The sequence below is a fragment of the Halichoerus grypus genome, chromosome 3 (assembly GCF_964656455.1).
Source record: "Halichoerus grypus chromosome 3, mHalGry1.hap1.1, whole genome shotgun sequence".
NCBI lineage: Eukaryota > Metazoa > Chordata > Mammalia > Carnivora > Phocidae > Halichoerus > Halichoerus grypus.
Genome location: NC_135714.1, coordinates 137,916,499 through 137,927,371, shown reverse-complemented (window position 1 = coordinate 137,927,371; position 10,873 = coordinate 137,916,499). Strand labels below are relative to the sequence as shown.

At 34.0% G+C, this 10,873-nt stretch overlaps 1 pseudogene; it reads left to right on the top strand.

Annotated features, from left to right (window-relative positions):
- The first annotated feature begins 8,407 nt into the window (after positions 1-8,407).
- LOC118555897 (translation initiation factor eIF2 assembly protein pseudogene) lies at positions 8,408-9,754 on the top strand (annotated as a pseudogene).
- The last annotated feature ends 1,119 nt before the right edge of the window (positions 9,755-10,873 follow it).

Below are 10,873 nucleotides of genomic sequence, written 5' to 3'. Positions count from 1 at the left end.
CTTTCAAAAATTAAAACACAATACATATTGTTTTTGGAGGAAAAAAAGCCAAAAAAATTCATTGCTATCACATTATTCTATAAGATATGTTAAAGGAAGTTCAGATAGAAAGCTTTATGATACAAAAGAGAAACATATCTAAGGGAAAAAATGAAGAAGTCAGATTTAGATAAATATACATTTTGTTCTTATTTTGTTTATTCCAAAAGACAATTGAGAGTCTTAAGCAAAGTAAGTGAAATATTATGCAGTTTGTAATATATGAAAAAGTAAAATGCATGACAATAGCATGAAGAATGGAAGAATTAAAAGTATATTGTTTTAAGGTTCTTATAATAAATGGAATGGTATAATATTTGAAGTAAACTGTATAAATCAAAGATAGATATAAATTGCATATCTACTCAGCTGATAATAACATAAAATGGAAAAATAAAAAGTAATATAAATTTATATAATATTAAAAATAAGGGTATAACTACTCAGCCAAGATTGACATAAAATGAAATAATAATGGTAATAATAAAAACATAATCTAAAAGCAGATGGAGAAAGAGAAAAAAACACACAAGGGATGGAACAAGTAGTAGTAGAGAACTGACAAAATGTTAGACTTAAATCAACTACATTAATAGTTACATTAAATTAAATGGTATAGATTACAAACTTAAAGACAGTACTATGAGATATGATGTAAAAATCAAGACCTAGCTATTTGTTGTCCCCAATAAATCACCTACAAAGACATATACAGATGAAAACAAGAGTGGAAAAAGACCATGTGATTATTAAAGACAGACAAGTTGGCTATATTAAGATCAGAAGATGTAGGTTTCAGAACTCTATGTATAAAAAGAGACTTCATAAAAGGAATAAATTCACCATTAATATATAATAAGTCTAAGTGTGTATATATCTAATAATAGAGTTATAATACTTATAATGCAAAACACATATGAAAGTGAAATGAAAACCAGATAAATACACAATTACAGTTGGAGCTTTCCACACTTCTTTCTCAGTAATTGATAGAGCAGTCAGAAAATCCGTAAGAATATAAACAATCTGAGCAGTATTATCAATCAACTGACCTAACTGACATCTGTAGAACATTCCATCCAACAGCAGCAAGAAACAGTTTTAAGTGCATAAGAAACAATCTCTAAAATAAAATGTATCTTGAGGTATCAAACAAATGCTAGCATATTTTTAAAAATTGAAATCACAGCAAGTATTATTTGCAATTAGATTATAATTAAACTAAATATCAATATCAGAAAAATATCTGAGAAATTGCCAAATATAAGAAAATAAGTAATATACATTTTAAGTTTGCATTTTTCGAGACAAAGTCACAAGAGAAAGAATCACGTATTTAGAATTTAATGAAAATGAAAACACTGATAACACCAAATGCTGACGAGCTTGTGGAGCAACAGGAACTCTCATTCATCTCTGATGGGAATGCAAAATGCTATAGCCACTTTGTAAGACATTTGACACTTTCTTACAAAACTAAACATACTTTCACTACATGATTCAGTAATTCTGCTCCTTGATATTTACCCCAAGGAGCCAAAAACTTATGTCCACACAAAAGCCTGCCCAGAAATGTTTATAGCAGCCTTATTCATAATTGCCAAAGCTCAAAAGCAGCCAGAATGTCCTTAAGTAGGTGAATGGATAAACTAACTATGGGACACCCAGACAATGGAGTATTATTCAACTCTAAAAAGAAATAAGCTATAAAGTCATGAAAAGACATGGAGGAATCTTAAATGCATATTACTAAATGAAAGCTAACCCAGAAGGGCTACATACTGCATGATTTCAACTATTTGATATTCTGGAAAAGGCAAAACTATGGAGACAGTAAAAAGACCAGTGGTTACCAGGGTGGGGTTGAGGGAGATAAATAGGTAGAGCACAGAGGATTTTTAGGGTAGTGAAAATACTCTGCAATATTGTAATGATGGATACATATCTGTACACATTTGTCCGAATTCATAATGTATATCACTAAGAATGGACTTTATGTAAACTATGGATTTGGGGAGAAATCTATGCATGTGAAAGCAGAGGATATATAGAAAATCTCTATACCTTTCCCCCTCAGCTTTGCTGTGAAGGTAAAAATGTTGTAAAGATATAAAGTTTTACAAAAATATAATACAATAACCAGAAGAATGATGGAGATGTTTAATACTTATCTATCTCCAAGTCAAGTGGGCCCATAAATTGTCTTTGGTTATCTATAACATGGTAGAAATAATATCTATGACAGTGTTCTTGACTACTATTGCCAGGAAAGAAGAATAAAAGTGCCTGTTCTAAAACGTAAAGGAAAATTTTTAAATTTGCATATCTACTCTTATGTATATTCTAGCATTTCAACAAGGTTTGTGCTATATCATGTGTAATCTCTATCATTTGCAAATTAATTTTCTTTATGTTTCCTCATGATTAGAGTATCTAAAATGTTATTGGGATACTAGTCTCAAACTGCCTCATATACCTGGCTAAGGAAGAAAAGTACTTTTATATTTTGCATGTGTACAAAGACTGTTTTTTGCTTATTATGAGGTTTTCAGTGTATTAATGACTGGAATTCCCATGAGGTATCCCACTGAATACCTTTAATCAAAGTTAGATTAAAAGAAAGAGGTGAGTGACAATTAGAAAAAGGCATAGGTGGCAACTTCAGAATTCTATTTTCCTAGGAAGGAGTGAGTGCTCAATTCTTGGTTGCTTTACCTTCTCCGGGTTGAACTTGAATTTAACCCTAACCCACTTCGAATATTGCAGAAATGTCTCTTGACTTCATATTTAATTAATTTTAACAAATGTTTGGGAAGTCCTCACACTCTACTAAACTTTGAGTTGAATGTCGAGAAACATCAGATTTCAATTCATAGGGTTGCTAGGCTCAAGAGTGCAGAAGAAAAGAACTGTCTTGAGTATGTTAATAAATGTTTGAGTCAAGGAGGAACTGAGTTAGATGGCATGATTCTATGAGCCTTCTGCTACCAATTGCCTTGTTATTGATTAGTTTTATATAATGCTAAGATACTTATACAATTTAAAATAGTTTCCCTTTCTTACTGTTTAAAGTCTAGTTTCAGAGCTGGTTCCCTAGAGTTCTGCCTGGCTCTCCACAGATCATATTTCTTTCTTTTTTTTTTTTTTTTTAAGATTTATTTATTTATTTATTTGAGAGAGAGAGAATGAGAGAGAGCAAGCACATGAGAGGGGGGAGGGTCAGAGGGAGAAGCAGACTCCCTGCCGAGCAGGGAGCCCGATGCGGGACTCGATCCAGGGACTCCAGGATCATGACCTGAGCCGAAGGCAGTCGCTTAACCAACTGAGCCACCCAGGCGCCCTCCACAGATCATATTTCAACTAGAGGATTCCATATTGCGGGATTTAATCTGAAGTGTAATGACAGCTTAATGAAAAAAATAATAGCAATCAAGTTAAGAGAAAAAAATCATTAAAAAATATTTGCATTTTGTTTCTATCAACCTTTCAAAATGAAGATAAATGAAATGCAATCAATTTGTTTAATAATTCTGTTCTAGTCATTCTCCATTTCCAAAATTACATCCAGAAACAGAGAAATTTTAATTATGGTTTAAATTGTAATGAAAATTGAACTTTCAGCTTGGTGAAACTAGTGATAAACATACCAAGGACTTTGAAGGCTATTCTTAGGATTTTGTTTAAATAGTGATTTTTTTAATTAGAGTCATAATTTTTTCAATTATACTATTCATATGTTACTATGTTTTGAGGTTATCTCATTTGCTGTGATCAAAGTAGAGTAAAAGTTTGCTTAAATAAGTTGATGCAAAATAGTGACTGTTTAATTAAGCCAGCAAGAGAAATATGGTGGATGCCTGGGTGGCTCAGTAGGTCAAGCATCTGCCTCAGCTCAGGTCATGATCCCAGGGTCCTGGGTTTGAGCCCCATGTCGGGCTCCCTGCTTAGCGTGGAACCTGCTTCTCCTTCTCCCTCTGCCCCCTCCCCTACTTATGCTCATTCTCTCTCTCTCAAATAGATAAATAAAATCTTAAAAAAAAAGAGAAATATTGCTAAGTTAGGTCAAGATATATGTCTTTGTGGAATAACACTTTCTTTTTGAAATCATTATACACCTTTCTTTTTAAATATGGACTGACCTATAAATTTGAATTTTCCATCTTATGTGCACTGAGAAAATGCATTCTCAAATTACCTTTATGTAATAGAAGATTTGACTTTGTCTTTACATACTAAGTCTATCTGTATTTTGGTATGCTATTAAAGGATCTTCATCAAGATTTCCCATTAGATTATGTCTCTTCTTTAAAAGTTGCTTTTTAAGTCCATATACGAAAAACCCACAGCTAATATCACCCTCAGTGGGAAAAACAAAGCTTTTCCCCTAAGGTTAGGAACAAAACAAGGATGTTCATTTCACCACTGTTATTTAACATAGTACTGGTTGTCCTAGCCTCAGCAATCAGATGACACAAAGAAATAAAAGGCATTCAAGTTGGCAAGAAGGAGTCAAATTTTCACTTTCCACAGAGCTAGAACAAACAATCCTAACATTTGTATGGAACTACAAAATACCCTGAATAGCCAAAGCAATCCTGAAAAGGAAAAGCAAAGCTGGAGGCATCACAATTGTGGATTGCAAGCTATATTACAAAGCTGTAGTGACTAAGACAGCATGGTCCTGGCACAAAAACAGACACATAGATCAACAGAACAGAATAGAAAACCTGGAAATGGACTTACAATGATATGGTCAACTGATCTTTTTTTTTTTTTTTTTCAGGAATGTATGTATGTATGTATGTATTTATTTTATTATGTTATGTTAATCACCATACGTTACATCATTAGTTTTTGATGTAGTGTTCCATGATTCATTGTTTGCATATAACACCCAGTGCTCCATTCAGTACGTGTCCTTTTTAATACCCATCACCTGATCTTTGACAAAGTAGGAAAACATATCCAATGGAAAAAAGACAGTCTTTTCAACAAATGGTTTTGGGAAACCTGGACAGCAACATGCAAAAGAATGAAACTGAACCACTTTCTTACACCACACACAAAAATAAACTCAAAATGGACTAAAGACCTAAATGTGAGACCTGAAACCATAAAAACCCTTGAAGAGAGCACAGGCAGTAACCTCTTTGGCATCGGCCGTAGCAACTTCTTACTAGATGTGTCTCCTGAGGCAAGGGAAACAAAAGCAAAAATAAGCTATTGGGACTTCATCAAAATAAAAAGATTCTGCATAATGAAGGAAACAATCAACACAACTAAGAGGCAATCTACTGAATGGGAAAAGATATTTCCAAATGACATATCTAATAAAGGGTTAGTATGCAAAATCTATAAAGAACTTATCAAATTCAACATCCAAAAACCAAATAACTCAGTTAAGAAATGGGCAGAAGACGTGAATAGACATTTTTCCAAAGAAGACATATAGATGGCTAACAGACACATGAAGAGATGCTCAACATTACTCATTATCAGGGAAATACAAATCAAAACTACAATGAGATAGCATCTCACAACTAATGGCTAAAATTAACAATTCAGGAAACAATTTTAGGCAAGGATGTGGAGAAAGGGAAACACTCTTACACTGTTGGTGGGAAGGCAAACTGGTGTGGCCACTCTGGAAAACAGTATAGAGATTCCTCAAAAAGTTAAAAATAGAACTCCCCTACAATCCAGCAGTTACACTACTAGGTATTTAGCCAAAAGGTATAAAAATACTGATTCGAGGGGTTACATACACGCTGATGTTTATAGCAGCATTATTAACAAAAGCCAAATTATGGAAAGAGCCCAAATGTCTACAGACTGATGAATGGATAAAGAAGTGGTGTATATATATACATATATATACACACATATATATTTGCAATGGAATATTACTCATCCATCAAAAAGAATGAAATCTTGCCATTTTCAATGAGGTGACTGGAGCTAGAGAGTATTATACTAAGCAAAATAAGTCAGTCAGATAAAGACAAATACCCTCTGATTTCCCTCATATGTGGAATTTTAAGAAACAAAACAAATGAACAGGGGATGGGGTGGGGAAGAAAGAAGCAAACCAAAAAACAGACTGTTAACTATAAAGAACAAAATAATGGTTACCAGGGGGGAAGTGGATGGGGAGATTGGTTAAATAGGTGATGATGATTAAGGAAGAAACTTGTAATGAGAAATGGGTGTTGTATGTGGGTGAAAAATCACTAAATTCTATACATGAAACTAGTGTTGCTCTGTATGTTAACTAACTGGAATGTATTGGAGAGGGTATATGTTGTGGTGAGCACTGTGTATTGTGTAAGACTGATGAATCACAGACCTGTACCCCTGGAACAAATAATACATTATATGTTAATATAAATAAATAAATAAATAAATAAATAAATAAATAAATGCTTGAAAAACAAATAAAAGTTACTTTTTATTTTTATGATGGTGAAAAAAATGCAATGTGAATACATAAGAAATACAAAGTAATATGCAAAACAATTATCTCCTAAGCTAAATTTCTGCAATCTTCATCATGATTATATTCTTACTATTCAAAGGCGGACACAATAGCACATAGTTTTTGTTTATTTGTTTGTTTTTGTTTTTTTACAATGTGGTCTAAAAATTCCATACAAATACCAGAGTTGGAAATTTTTCTTAAGAATATACTGACAAGGGCGCCTGGGTGGCTCAGTTGGTTAAGCGACTGCCTTCAGCTCAGGTCATGATCCTGGAGTCCTGGGATCGAGTCCCGCATCGGGCTCCCTGCTCAGCGGGGAGTCTGCTTCTCCCTCTCACCCTCCTCCCTCTCATGTTCTCTGTCTCTCACTCTCTCTCTCAAATAAATAAAATCTTTAAAAAAAAAAAAAGAATATACTGACAAAAGATACAAGACATTATAATAGAAAGAAAAGCTTTTATTTTTCTTATGGGAGTTCCACAAATGGTTGAGAGAAAGAAAAAGAAAGAAAGAGAAAGAAAGAAAGAAAGAAAGAAAGAAAAGAAAGAAAGAAAGAAAGAAAGAAAGAAAGAAAGAAAAGAAAGAAAGAAAGAAAGAAAGAAAGAAAGAAAGAAAATAAAAGAAAGAAGAAAAAGAAAAAGAAAGAAAGAAAGAAAGGAAGGAAGGAAGAAAGAAAGAAAAGAAAGAAAGAAAAAAAAAGAAAGAAAGAAAAGAAAGAAAGAAAGAAAAGAAAGAAAGGAGGGAGGGTATGAAAGAAAGGAGGGAGGGAATTAAAGAAGGAAGGAAGGAAAAAAGGAAGGAAGGAAGGAAGGGAAATTCCCAGAGATATATGTGGAACAAAATAATCAAAGTACAGATCTTCCCTGCCTTTGAATAGGGTTGCATCCCCCATGAACCCAGTGTAAGTTGAAAATATGTCAAAAATGCGCTTAATACACTTAACCTACTGAGAATTATAGATTAGCCTTGCCTACCTTGAGCAGATTAGAACACTTACATTAACCTATAGTTGGTCAAAATCATCTAACACAAAGCCTATTTGATAATAAAGTGTTGAATATCTCATGTAATTTAATACTGTACTGAAACAAAAACAGAATGGTTGTATCGGTAAAGAATGGTTGTATGTGTATTTGTTCTTTACACCTGTGACCACTTGGCTGACTGGGAGCTGCAGCTGCCAACGTACCATATACTACTAACCCAGGAAAAGATCAAAATGCAAAACTCTAAGTACAGTTTCTACTGAAGACTATTGCTTTCACAGCATGGTAAAGTTGAAAAATCCTAAGTCAAGCCATTGTAGGTCAAGGACCAGACAATCTGTATAAACTGAAATGTCTGTGAAAATGCTCTTAGAATTATTTCTGTATTTATTATAGATAAAAGAGAATTTTAGAATCATATGGAAGAAAACCGCATTCACCTCTCATGGTTTTGTTCACAAAAATGTAATTATAAGGCAGAATTTAAGAATCAAAGGGGACAAAAATATTAGTTATTAATAACTAATTAAGTTTCAGCAAAAAAAAAAAAAAAAAATAGATTGTTCCTAGAAAAGAAATTGTGATCGTGGCAAAACTCAACATCATTAAATATTTTAAAAAATAGTCATTATGAGTTCATTAAATGCACTTTACTTACAGTTATCACCTTAGCAGCAGGCTGTCATGAACTTCCAAAATAAATGTGGATAAACATAAATATAAAATAAGGCCAGAGACAGGACGCGAACGCTTTGTGTGTGTTTGTGCGTGTGTGCGTGTATGAGTGAATACTGAAGGGAGTCCCTGCGATTCTCCTCGCTCTCTTTTCTGCTACCACCTCCCTACTTTATGGACCAGAAGAGTCCTTGAGCCAAAATAGCTCGGCGGGTACCTCCGGGATGGGAGACCTGGGTTCCAGGAGAGTGCTGGAAGGAGAGGGAGAGGCGGCGGCGGCGGCAGCTGGAGGATGAAGAAGGAGCATGTGCTGCCCTGTCAGTTCTCCGCCTGGTATCCACTGTTCCGAAGCCTTACCATCCAGAGCATCATTCTTCCACTTCCTCAGAATGTGAAGGATTATTTACTCCACGATGGAACTCTGGTAGTTTCGGGAAGGGAAGATCCACCAACACATTCTCAACCAAACAGTGATGATGAGGCAGAAGAAATACAATGGTCGGATGATGAGAACACGGCTACGCCTACGGCACCGGAATTTCGCGAGTTCACCACGAAAGTCCAGAAGCTATCAATTCCCTGGGGAGCAGTGCATTTCCTAAGTTTAACTGGAGTGCCCCAAGGGATGCATACTGGATAGCAATGAACAGTTCTCTGAAATGTAAAACCCTCCGCGACATCTTTCTGTTGTTCAAGAGTTCTGATTTCATCACTCGTGACTTCATTCAGCCATTTATTCATTGTATTGATGATTCTCCAGATCCTTGTATAGAATATGAGCTTATTCTTCGAAAATGGTGTGAATTAATTCCTGGGGCTGAGTTGCGATGTTTTGTCAAGGAAAACAAGCTTATTGGTATTTCTCAAAGGGCCTATACACAGTACTATGATCATATTTCTAAACAAAAGGAAGAGATTTGCAGATGCATACAAGACTTTTTTAAGAAACACACACAATACAAATTTTTGGATGAAGACTTTGTGTTCGATATAGAGAGAGACAGCAGGAGGAAGGTGTGGCTGATTGATTTTAATCCGTTTGGTGAGGTGACTGATTCACTGCTGTTTACTTGGGAAGAATCGATATCTGGAAGAAACTTAAAAGGTGATTTTAGTGAAGGAGATGCTCTGGAGCAGGATTCTCCAGCTTTCCGTTGCACAAACAGTGAAGTGACGGTTCAACCCAGTCCCTATCTGAGTTACCGACTTCCCAAGGACTTTGTAGACCTGTCTACTGGGGAGGATGCTCACAAACTCATAGATTTTCTTAAACTGAAAAGAAATCAGCAAGATGATGACTGATTAGAGTGCCAGAGTTAAGTCCGAGGTAAAGAGGAAACCACCCTGGCATCAGGAGCCTGCTCTGAGCTCACAACTTCCTGTTACCCCACTCAGGTTGGGGTGGGAGGCAGAGTGAAATCAATAGCTTTTTATATCCATGTATATTAAGCTGGGGAAAAAATGGAGGGACTTTGCTACTTGTAAAAATAAATAATAAATAGATCTTAAATATCGGAAACCATACTGTTCTGATGATAAAATACTTTCTCTGAAAAAAAATAAAAATAAAAAAATAAGGCCAGAGACATAGTAGTAATTCAGATCTATCTCCCATCAAGATGTTGTTCATAAATAGTACATGAGATAACTCATCAGCCTAAACCTTTTTTTATTAAACATGGTTTAATTAATCTCAAATTTTAAACACTTTCTAATTTTCCTGTACCCACTAAATATGCATGAGCTATTTTATATACCTTAAATATGGGTCTATTATTTAGAATATTTCAAATGTGTGCATTTTTAAAATCCTCTACAGTACTCTTTTAATCAGATTATTATTTTGTATAATACAACAAAAATATAAAACAGAAAAATTGACAAGACTTGTTTAAGCAAATCTATCAGGTTACTAGGTAATATTATTTTATATTTCAAGTGATCCCAAATGGAATCCTTAGCTATTCTTCTTCTCAATTTCCTCAACTATAAATTAAATTGTTGCTAGAGGTGATATTTTGCATCACTTTCTTTCTTTAGGATAGATCTTCAATTCTTTAAACATTCTAATAAGGCAAATACAATTTTCAGAAATCTGTTTAAATTTGGTGAAAGGCAGGTTTATTCACTGTTCTGTCAAATACAAAATAAGATGTCAATGTGATTCTTTTTTAAAAATATGATTTTTTTTAAAAAACTGTGCTATTTGAGGAACATAACTAACGGTGTAGATAACCATCAGTGTGAGTATGTAACTGTAAAGCTCAGTATGGGTCTTAATGTCATTTAAATGCCAAATATGTAGAACATATCCTTTTGATTAGTCATTATATGAGTCATAAGATAGAATGTCTTTATTACCTGTGGCATTGACATTTTGCCTCATTATTGGGCACATAATTTGTAGAACACTATATTTATACCATCATAGGAAGTTGAATATTCAGTTGCCATAAGGTGTTAGCAATTAATGTATCTAAATTTTAAAATTTTCCTTATATTACAGTCTCCTTAAATTACAGCCTTTATTTCCTTGGAGTAAAATACTTATTAATCTCTAATATGTACCAAAGCAGGTGTTAAGTAATTTGTATACAATCTTCACAATGAAGTGAATTTTATTATAATTTTGAGACATGTTTTAGATTTATAAATAATAGGAATATATTGATTATGCCTTTTTTACAAATTAGGC